Source organism: Xyrauchen texanus, unplaced genomic scaffold, assembly GCF_025860055.1.
Source record: "Xyrauchen texanus isolate HMW12.3.18 unplaced genomic scaffold, RBS_HiC_50CHRs HiC_scaffold_148, whole genome shotgun sequence".
In the NCBI taxonomy this organism is placed as follows: Eukaryota; Metazoa; Chordata; class Actinopteri; order Cypriniformes; family Catostomidae; genus Xyrauchen; species Xyrauchen texanus.
The window spans coordinates 6,430-17,500 of NW_026265850.1; the positions used below are offsets into that span (position 1 = coordinate 6,430).

Genomic DNA, 11,071 nt, shown 5'->3' on the forward strand with positions numbered 1-11,071 from the left:
GATTCTAGCGCCCCCACGGTCCGAGATAAGGGGCCCAACAGGAAAGGGTGCACTTCGGAAGGAAGGGTCCCAGAGGCTCGGGACTCTGGGGTCTAAGAGGGCCCCTAGGAGCCCCTCTTCGCCCCAAAGGACGATTCGCTGGGCCTCGTAATTTCCGAGATATCGACCGTTTTGTCCAAAAGTCCCTTTTGTATAACCGGATGTATCTTTGGAGTTAAGCCAAGTTGGAGCTCCAAACTGCGGGCATGAGGGGGGCCCATAAGGCTCCTTCAGACCCCACCGCCCCCAGCTCCTGGGACCTTCCCTTTCCGAGATACGGTCACTTCCTGTGCAGCTTTGACCGGGTGTATCTCCGAAACCACGCCTATTTGGAGCTCCATACTCTGGGCATTGGGAGGTACCAGTGGGACCCCCATGACCCCAGAGTATGGAGCCCGAAGTCGGCTTGGTTCCTGAGATATGGCAACTTCCTGTGTAAATTTGACCGGGTGTATCTCGGAAACCACGCCTACTTGGAGCTCCATATTCTGGGCATGGGGAGGTACCAGTGGGATCCCCATGACCCCAGAGTTTGGAGCTCGAAGTCGGCTTGGTTCCTGAGATATGGCAACATCCTGTGGAAATTTGACCGGGTGTATCTCGGAAACCACGCCAACTTGGAGCTCCATATTCTGGGCATGGGGAGGTACCAGTGGGACCCCCATGACCCCAGAGTATGGAGACCAAAGTCGGCTTAGTTCTCGAGATACATTCTGTCAAAAAGAGCCTGTCACCTATTTGACAGGTGCCCTAATGGCTTCCCCCCGGACAGTTGAATATTATGCAAATTTTTCATAAATAATATCTGAAATGTACATCAGTGTGTTGTGGTGTGTCCCCTGTGTGGTGTACAGTAGGTTTTACCTCATAAAACCACTGTAGTTATGAAATATGACCTTTAAATGTCATATGAATAATGCATCCGTCCTGTGACTTACCAGAAAAATTGCCTTTTTGGGGCCATTTTGCCCTGTTGCGGGGCCCCTGGAGGGTCTCAGGAGACCGGACCACCGTCCCCGGCCTCAGGGGGAGAGGCCTGATCGATCCGTAGGCGTCGTTTGGGGGCCAAAAAATTATTAGGGGGCGCCGCGCAGCGCTTAGGGATTTGCGTCAAAGGGCTGTCATTTAAGTTATTCAGGGAGGTGAAGTACCATAAATAGCGTTAGGGAACTTAGGCAGTCTGTGGACTTTTCTCAATTCAAATAAGTTGCAATATGGCGCAAAAGGTGTACGAATGGATGAAAAGGCACCATTTCGGATCCAACGTACGACTTAAATGAATGGTTTTCCCTCAGGATTTGGTTTACGGAACCATAGGCACTTAGGTGGATGTTTTTTCCACCACTAGGGGGCCAGGTTCCCTAATCCTGTCCCACAAACAGCCTATTCATCCACCTAAGTGCCTATTTTTCATCATTGTGCCTAAAGTGCCACCTAAGTGCCTACGCTTCACCGTAGTCTTCCTCTCGTCCCACGAACGGCCTATTCATCCACCTAAGGGCCTATTTTTCATCCTTGTGCCTAAAGTGCCACCTAAGTGCCTACTCTTCACCGTAGTCTTCCTCTCGTCCCACGAACGGCCTATTCATCCACCTAAGGGCCTATTTTTCATCCTTGTGCCTAAAGTGCCACCTAAGTGCCTACTCTTCACCGTAGTCTTCCTCTCGTCCCACGAACGGCCTATTCATCCACCTAAGGGCCTATTTTTCATCCTTGTGCCTAAAGTGCCACCTAAGTGCCTACTCTTCACCGTAGTCTTCCTCTCGTCCCACGAACGGCCTATTCATCCACCTAAGTGCCTATTTTTCATCATTGTGCCTAAAGTGCCACCTAAGTGCCTACTCTTCACCGTAGTCTTCCTCTCGTCCCACGAACGGCCTATTCATCCACCTAAGGGCCTATTTTTCATCCTTGTGCCTAAGGTGCCACCTAAGTGCCTACTCTTCAGCGTAGTCTTCCTCTCGTCCCACGAACGGCCTATTCATCCACCTAAAGGCCTATTTTTCATCTTGTGCCTAAGGTGCCACCTAAGTGCCTACTCTTCACCGTAGTCTTCCTCTCGTCCCACGAACAGCCTATTCATCCACCTAAGTGCCTATTTTTCATCATTGTGCCTAAAGCGCCACGTAAGTGCCTACTCTTCACCGTACTCTTCCTCTCGTCCCACGAACAGCCTATTCATCCACCTAAGTGCCTATTTTTCATCATTGTGCCTAAAGCGCCACCTAAGTGCCTACTCTTCACCGTATTCTTCCTCTCGTCCCACGAACAGCCTATTCATCCACCTAGGTGCCTATTTTCATTAATTTCCTCCAAATTTGACACGGTGGTAGTCCAGGGAACCCCAGTTCAGGGTCCCGGATTTCAGGGTCCCAGGTGGGTGTTAAAATTTTCCCTGCGCTCTAGGGACTCGTCCTCCTAGTGTGTGGCAGTGGGGACCCTAGGCTACCAGGATGCGAAGTTTGGGGCCCCTCGGGCCCCCAGGGGCCAAACTGCAGCCGATGACTCTGTTTGGCCCGAAATTGACACCCATGCCTTGTCAGGGGCCCCTGGGGCCGCGTCTGGAGCCTCGTGTCCCTTCGACCCGTTTTCGTTGCAGGACGGACGTCTGGAAAGCAGGGGTCAAAAGGTCAAACATATTTCCCTGCGCTCTAGGGACTTGTCCTCCTAGTATGTGGCAGTGGGGACCCTAGGCTACCAGGATGCCAAGTTTGGGGCCCCTCGGGCCCCCGGGGGCCAAACTGCAGCCGATGACTCCGTTTGGCCCGAAATTGACACCCACGCCTCGTCAGGGGCCCCTGGGGCCGTGTCTGGAGCCTCGTGTCCCTTCGACCCGTTTTCGTGCTTAATTGGCCCAAGTGTCAACGAACAGCCTACATAGAATAGGTTGCAGGACGGACGTCTGGAAAGCAGGGGTCAAAAGGTCAAAAATATTTCCCTGCGCTCTAGGGACTCGTCCTCCTAGTATGTGGCAGTGGGGACCCTAGGCTACCAGGATGCGAAGTTTGGGGCCCCTCGGGCCCCCTGGGGGCCAAACAGCAGACGATGCCTCCGTTTGGCCCGAAATTGACACCCACGCCTCGTCAGGCGCCCCTGGGGCCGTGACTGGAGCCTCGTGTCCCTTCGACCCGTTTTCGTGCTTAATTGGCCCAAGTGTCAACGAACAGCCTACGTCGAATAGGTTGCAGGACGGACGTCTGGAAAGCAGGGGTCAAAAGGTCGCAGCTGCTCCAAATTTGACACGGTGGTAGTCCAGGGGCCCCTGGGTCAGGATCCAGGGTTTCGGGGTCCTAGGTGGGCCCCCAGTCTGTTTCCTAACCCTACCCTGTATTTTCACTGGGCCCTTTGGAGAGGCTCTCTCTGTCTATGAGTGGAAGAGGCCTTTGTGAGAGATTTTGAAAAAAGAAGGTCAAAAATATTTCCCTGCGCTCTAGGGACTCGTCCTCCTAGTATGTGGCAGTGGGGACCCTAGGCTACCAGGATGCCAAGTTTGGGGCCCCTCGGGCCCCAGGGGGCCAAACTGCAGCCGATGACTCCGTTTTGCCCGAAATTGACACCCACGCCTCGTCAGGGGCCCCTGGGGCCGTGAGTGGAGTCTCGTGTCCCTTCGACCCGTTTTCGTGCTTAATTGGCCCAAGTGTCAACGAACAGCCTACGTCGAATAGGTTGCAGGACGGACGTCTGGAAAGCAGGGATCAAAAGGTCAAAAATATTTCCCTGCGCTCTAGGGACTCGTCCTCCGAGTATGTGGCAGTGGGGACCCTAGGCTACCAGGATGCGATGTTTGGGGCCCCTCGGACCCCCCGGGGGCCAAACAGCAGACGATGCCTCCGTTTGGCCCGAAATTGACACCCACGCCTCGTCAGGCGCCCCTGGGGCCGTGACTGGAGCCTCGTGTCCCTTCGACCCGTTTTCGTGCTTAATTGGCCCAAGTGTCAACGAACAGCCTACGTCGAATAGGTTGCAGGACGGACGTCTGGAAAGCAGGGGTCAAAAGGTCGCAGCTGCTCCAAATTTGACACGGTGGTAGTCCAGGGGCCCCTGGGTCAGGATCCAGGGTTTCGGGGTCCTAGGTGGGCCCCCAGTCTGTTTCCTAACCCTACCCTGTATTTTCACTGGGCCCTTTGGAGAGGCTCTCTCTGTCTATGAGTGGAAGAGGCCTTTGTGAGAGATTTTGAAAAAAGAAGGTCAAAAATATTTCCCTGCGCTCTAGGGACTCGTCCTCCTAGTATGTGGCAGTGGGGACCCTAGGCTACCAGGATGCGAAGTTTGGGGCCCCTCGGGCCCCCGGGGGCCAAACTGCAGCCGATGCCTCCGTTTGGCCCGAAATTGACACCCACGCCTCGTCAGGGGCCCCTGGGGCCGTGAGTGGAGTCTCGTGTCCCTTCGACCCGTTTTCGTGCTTAATTGGCCCAAGTGTCAACGAACAGCCTACGTCGAATAGGTTGCAGGACGGACGTCTGGAAAGCAGGGATCAAAAGGTCAAAAATATTTCCCTGCGCTCTAGGGACTCGTCCTCCTAGTATGTGGCAGTGGGGACCCTAGGCTACCAGGATGCGAAGTTTGGGGCCCCTCGGACCCCCCGGGGGCCAAACAGCAGACGATGCCTCCGTTTGGCCCGAAATTGACACCCACGCATCGTCAGGCGCCCCTGGGGCCGTGACTGGAGCCTCGTGTCTCTTCGACCCGTTTTCGTGCTTAATTGGCCCAAGTGTCAACGAACAGCCTACGTCGAATAGGTTGCAGGACGGACGTCTGGAAAGCAGGGGTCAAAAGGTCGCAGCTGCTCCAAATTTGACACGGTGGTAGTCCAGGGGCCCCTGGGTCAGGATCCAGGGTTTCGGGGTCCTAGGTGGGCCCCCAGTCTGTTTCCTAACCCTACCCTGTATTTTCACTGGGCCCTTTGGAGAGGCTCTTTCTGTCTATGAGTGGAAGAGGCCTTTGTGAGAGATTTTGAAAAAAGAAGGTCAAAAATATTTCCCTGCGCTCTAGGGACTCGTCCTCCTAGTATGTGGCAGTGGGGACCCTAGGCTACCAGGATGCGAAGTTTGGGGCCCCTCGGGCCCCCGGGGGCCAAACTGCAGCCGATGACTCCGTTTGGCCCGAAATTGACACCCACGCCTCGTCAGGGGCCCCTGGGGCCGTGAGTGGAGTCTCGTGTCCCTTCGACCCGTTTTCGTGCTTAATTGGCCCAAGTGTCAACGAACAGCCTACGTCGAATAGGTTGCAGGACGGACGTCTGGAAAGCAGGGATCAAAAGGTCAAAAATATTTCCCTGCGCTCTAGGGACTCGTCCTCCGAGTATGTGGCAGTGGGGACCCTAGGCTACCAGGATGCGAAGTTTGGGGCCCCTCGGACCCCCCGGGGGCCAAACAGCAGACGATGCCTCCGTTTGGCCCGAAATTGACACCCACGCATCGTCAGGCTCCCCTGGGGCCGTGACTGGAGCCTCGTGTCCCTTCGACCCGTTTTCGTGCTTAATTGGCCCAAGTGTCAACGAACAGCCTACGTCGAATAGGTTGCAGGATCGGACGTCTGGAAAGCAGGGGTCAAAGGTCGCAGCTGCTCCAAATTTGACACGGTGGTAGTCCAGGGGCCCCTGGGTCAGGATCCAGGGTTTCGGGGTCCTAGGTGGGCCCCCAGTCTGTTTCCTAACCCTACCCTGTATTTTCACTGGGCCCTTTGGAGAGGCTCTTTCTGTCTATGAGTGGAAGAGGCCTTTGTGAGAGATTTTGAAAAAAGAAGGTCAAAAATATTTCCCTGCGCTCTAGGGACTCGTCCTCCTAGTATGTGGCAGTGGGGACCCTAGGCTACCAGGATGCGAAGTTTGGGGCCCCTCGGGCCCCCGGGGGCCAAACTGCAGCCGATGACTCCGTTTGGCCCGAAATTGACACCCACGCCTCGTCAGGGGCCCCTGGGGCCGTGAGTGGAGTCTCGTGTCCCTTCGACCCGTTTTCGTGCTTAATTGGCCCAAGTGTCAACGAACAGCCTACGTCGAATAGGTTGCAGGACGGACGTCTGGAAAGCAGGGGTCAAAAGGTCAAAAATATTTCCCTGCGCTCTAGGGACTCGTCCTCCGAGTATGTGGCAGTGGGGACCCTAGGCTACCAGGATGCGAAGTTTGGGGCCCCTCGGACCCCCCGGGGGCCAAAAAGCAGACGATGCCTCCGTTTGGCCCGAAATTGACACCCACGCCTCGTCAGGGGCCCCTGGGGCCGTGACTGGAGCCTTGTGTCCCTTCGACCCGTTTTCGTGCTTAATTGGCCCAAGTGTCAACGAACAGCCTACGTCGAATAGGTTGCAGGACGGACGTCTGGTAAGCAGGGGTCAAAAGGTCGCAGCTGCTCCAAATTTGACACGGTGGTAGTCCAGGGGCCCCTGGGTCAGGATCCAGGGTTTCGGGGTCCTAGGTGGGCCCCGAGTCTGTTTCCTAACCCTACCCTGTATTTTCACTGGGCCCTTTGGAGAGGCTCTTTCTGTCTATGAGTGGAAGAGGCCTTTGTGAGAGATTTTGAAAAAAGAAGGTCAAAAATATTTCCCTTCGCTCTAGGGACTCGTCCTCCTAGTATGTGGCAGTGGGGACCCTAGGCTACCAGGATGCCAAGTTTGGGGCCCCCGGGGGCCAAACTGCAGCCGATGACTCCGTTTGGCCCGAAATTGACACCCATGCCTCGTCAGGGGCCCCTGGGGCCGTGTCTGGAGCCTCGTGTCCCTTCGACCCGTTTTCGTGCTTAATTGGCCCAAGTGTCAACGAACAGCCTACGTAGAATAGGTTGCAGGACGGACGTCTGGAAAGCAGGGGTCAAAAGGTCAAAAATATTTCCCTGCGCTCTAGGGACTCGTCCTCCGAGTATGTGGTAGTGGGGACCCTAGGCTACCAGGATGCGAAGTTTGGGGCCCCTCGGGCCCCCTGGGGGCCAAAAAGCAGACGATGCCTCCGTTTGGCCCGAAATTGACACCCACGCCTCGTCAGGGGCCCCTTGGGCCTTGAGTGGAGTCTCGTGTCCCTTCGACCCGTTTTCGTGCTTAATTGGCCCAAGTGTCAACGAACAGCCTACGTCGAATAGGTTGCAGGACGGACGTCTGGAAAGCAGGGGTCAAAAGGTCAAAAATATTTCCCTGCGCTCTAGGGACTCGTCCTCCGAGTATGTGGCAGTGGGGACCCTAGGCTACCAGGATGCGAAGTTTGGGGCCCCTCGGACCCCCCGGGGGCCAAAAAGCAGCCGATGCCTCCGTTTGGCCCGAAATTGACACCCACGCCTCGTCAGGGGCCCCTGGGGCCGTGACTGGAGCCTCGTGTCCCTTCGACCCGTTTTCGTGCTTAATTGGCCCAAGTGTCAACGAACAGCCTACGTCGAATAGGTTGCAGGATCGGACGCCTGGTAAGCAGGGGTCAAAGGTCGCAGCTGCTCCAAATTTGACACGGTGGTAGTCCAGGGGCCCCTGGGTCAGGATCCAGGGTTTCGGGGTCCTAGGTGGGCCCCGAGTCTGTTTCCTAACCCTACCCTGTATTTTCACTGGGCCCTTTGGAGAGGCTCTTTCTGTCTATGAGTGGAAGAGGCCTTTGTGAGAGATTTTGAAAAAAGAAGGTCAAAAATATTTCCCTTCGCTCTAGGGACTCGTCCTCCTAGTATGTGGCAGTGGGGACCCTAGGCTACCAGGATGCGAAGTTTGGGGCCCCTCGGGCCCCCGGGGGCCAAACTGCAGCCGATGACTCCGTTTGGCCCGAAATTGACACCCACGCCTCGTCAGGGGCCCCTGGGGCCGTGACTGGAGCCTCGTGTCCCTTCGACCCGTTTTCGTGCTTAATTGGCCCAAGTGTCAACGAACAGCCTACGTCGAATAGGTTGCAGGACGGACGTCTGGAAAGCAGGGTTCAAAAGGTCAAAAATATTTCCCTACGCTCTAGGGACTCGTCCTCCTAGTATGTGGCAGTGGGGACCCTAGGCTACCAGGATGCGAAGTTTGGGGCCCCTCGGGCCCCCTGGGGGCCAAACTGCAGCCGATGACTCCGTTTGGCCCGAAATTGACACCCTCGCCTCGTCAGGGGCCCCTGGGGCCGTGTCTGGAGCCTCGTGTCCCTTCGACCCGTTTTCGTGCTTAATTGGCCCAAGTGTCAACGAACAGCCTACGTCGAATAGGTTGCAGGACGGACGTCTGGAAAGCAGGGGTCAAAAGGTCGCAGCTGCTCCAAATTTGACACGGTGGTAGTCCTGGGGCCCCTGGGTCAGGATCCAGGGTTTCAGGGTCCTAGGTGGGCCCCGAGTCTGTTTCCTAACCCTACCCTATATTTTCACTGGGCCCTTTGGAGAAGGTCTTTCTGTCTATGAGTGGAAGAGGCCTTTGTGAGAGATTTTGAAAGAAGGAGGTCAAAAATATTTCCCTGCGCTCTAGGGACTCGTCCTCCTAGTATGTGGCAGTGGGGACCCTAGGCTACCAGGATGCAAAGTTTGGGGCCCTTCGACCCGTTGGGGCCCCTCTGTCACGGAGGCGCGGCCGCCTAAAGCTTAGTCTCCCGTCTAGTGCGCACTCCTAGTGACGTAACTCCGAGTCCGCGAGGGTCAGAGAGACGAGGCAGGGCTCGTTCGAAGGGTCTGAGCGAGCCGCGTCGGCCCAGTGGCGAACGGGGTCCAGGTTCGCTCCGGTTTTGGAGGCAGGGTCCCGAACGCGTTGCTACGCGCCCCCGGTAAGGTACGGGGGGCCGCCGTCCTGCGCGACGGTGCGCTAGGGAGGCCAGGTCGGGCTCTTTCGACAGGGTTCGGGCAGACCTTTTGCACGAGACCGGTCCCGACGCCGTGGTCGCTCCGGTTCGGGAGCAGCGTCCGCGGGACGCCGGTCGGTACGGGGCCGATTCCTCCGGAACCCGGAGCCTCACGCACTTGTCCCTGGGCTCTCCGGAAAGGTCTCGACGCGCCCCGTCGAACGAGACCAGCGCGGCGTCCGTGGTCGGTCCGGTTCCGGAGGGAGGTCGGGCGGAAGGGGCGCTTTTTCGCGGGGCCCTTTCTCCGGTTCCCCGCGGGCTAGGGAGGCGAGGTTAATGTCGTTGGAAAGGTCTCGGCGAGCCCCGTCGAACGAGACCGGCCCCGAGTCCGTGGTCGGTCCGGTTCCGGAGGGAGGTCGTGCGTAATGGGCGCTTCTTCGCGGGGCCCTTTCTCCGGTTCCCCGCGCGCTAGGGAGGCGAGGTGGGTGTCGTTGGAAAGGTCTCGGTTAGCCCCGTCGAACGAGACCAGCCCCGAGTCCTTGGGCGGTCCGCTTCGGGAGGGATTCAGGATCCTAAGTGGGCCCCGAGTCTTTTTCATGACTTTACCCTATATTTTCACTGGGCCCTTTGGAGAGGGTCTTTCTGTCTATGAGTGGAAGAGGCCTTTGTGAGAGATTTTGAAAAAAGAAGGTCAAAAATATTTCCCTGAGCTCTAGGGACTCGTCCTCCTAGTATGTGGCAGTGGGGACCCTAGGCTACCAGTTTGCAAAGTTTGGGGCCCCCCGGGTCTATTTTGGGAAAAATAGGCAGTTAGGTGGATGAATAGGCTGTTCGTGGGACGAGAGGAAGACTACGGTGAAGAGTAGTCACTTTAGGCACTTCGTGGACAATGACGAAAAATAGGCACTTAGGTGGATGAATAGGCTGTTCGTGGGACGCGAGGAAGACTAAGGACGAAGAGTAGTCACTTAGGTGGCGCTTTTGGCACAATGATGAAAAATAGGCACTTAGGTGGATGAATAGGCTGTTCGTGGGACGCGAGGAAGACTAGGATGAAGAATAGTCACTTAGGTGGCACTTTAGGCACAATGATGAAAAATAGGCACTTAGGTGGATGAATAGGCTGTTCGTGGGACGAGAGGAAGACTACGGTGAAGAGTAGTCACTTTAGGCACTTCGTGGACAATGACGAAAAATAGGCACTTAGGTGGATGAATAGGCTGTTCGTGGGACGCGAGGAAGACTATGGACGAAGAGTAGTCACTTAGGTGGCGCTTTTGGCACAATGTTGAAAAATAGGCACTTAGGTGGATGAATAGGCTGTTCGTGGGACGCGAGGAAGACTAGGATGAAGAATAGTCACTTAGGTGGCACTTTAGGCACAATGATGAAAAATAGGCACTTAGGTGGATGAATAGGCTGTTCGTGGGACGAGAGGAAGACTACGGTGAAGAGTAGTCACTTTAGGCACTTCGTGGACAATGACTGAAAAATAGGCACTTAGGTGGATGAATAGGCTGTTCGTGGGACGTGAGGAAGACTATGGACGAAGAGTAGTCACTTAGGTGGCGCTTTTGGCACAATGTTGAAAAATAGGCACTTAGGTGGATGAATAGGCTGTTCGTGGGACGCGAGGAAGACTAGGATGAAGAATAGTCACTTAGGTGGCACTTTAGGCACAATGATGAAAAATAGGCACTTAGGTGGATGAATAGGCTGTTCGTGGGACGAGAGGAAGACTACGGTGAAGAGTAGTCACTTTAGGCACTTCGTGGACAATGACGAAAAATAGGCACTTAGGTGGATGAATAGGCTGTTCGTGGGACGTGAGGAAGACTAAGGACGAAGAGTAGCCACTTAGGTGGCGCTTTAGGCACAATGACTAAAAATAGTCACTTAGGTGGATGAATAGGCCGTTCGTGGGACGTGAGGAAGACCGCGGTGAAGAGCGGTCACTCAGGTGGCACTTTGGGCACAATGACGAAAAATAGGCAATCAGGTGGATGAATAGGCTGTTCGTGGGACGTGAGGAAGACTAAGGACGAAGAGTAGTCACTTAGGTGGCGCTTTTGGCACAATGATGAAAAATAGGCACTTAGGTGGATGAATAGGCTGTTCGTGGGACGCGAGGAAGACTAGGATGAACAGTAGTCACTTAGGTGGCGCTTTAGGCACAATGACGAAAAATAGTCACTCAGGTGGATGAATAGGCCGTTCGTGGGACGTGAGGAAGACCGCGGTGAAGAGCGGTCACTCAGGTGGCACTTTGGGCACAATGACGAAAAATAGGCACTTAGGTGGATGAATAGGCCGTTCGTGGGACGTGAGGAA

General features: G+C 55.7%; 1 long non-coding RNA gene across 7 annotated transcripts in view; it reads left to right on the plus strand.

Annotated features, from left to right (window-relative positions):
* The first annotated feature begins 3,761 nt into the window (after positions 1-3,761).
* Positions 3,762-11,071, plus strand: part of LOC127641757 (uncharacterized) — a 7,951-nt gene continuing 641 nt past the window's right edge. Inside the window, exons 1-5 of one of the 7 annotated variants that reach the window (XR_007970217.1) lie at positions 3,762-5,557; positions 6,042-6,336; positions 7,886-9,651; positions 10,740-10,938; positions 11,038-11,071. The exon at positions 11,038-11,071 is cut by the window's right edge and continues 641 nt beyond it. This is a non-coding gene — a long non-coding RNA (uncharacterized LOC127641757). Of the gene's footprint in view, positions 5,558-5,784; positions 6,337-7,106; positions 7,402-7,885; positions 9,652-10,739 lie in introns of all 7 variants that reach the window. The other 6 variants (XR_007970216.1, XR_007970211.1, XR_007970212.1 and 3 more) reach the window with 6 other exon arrangements.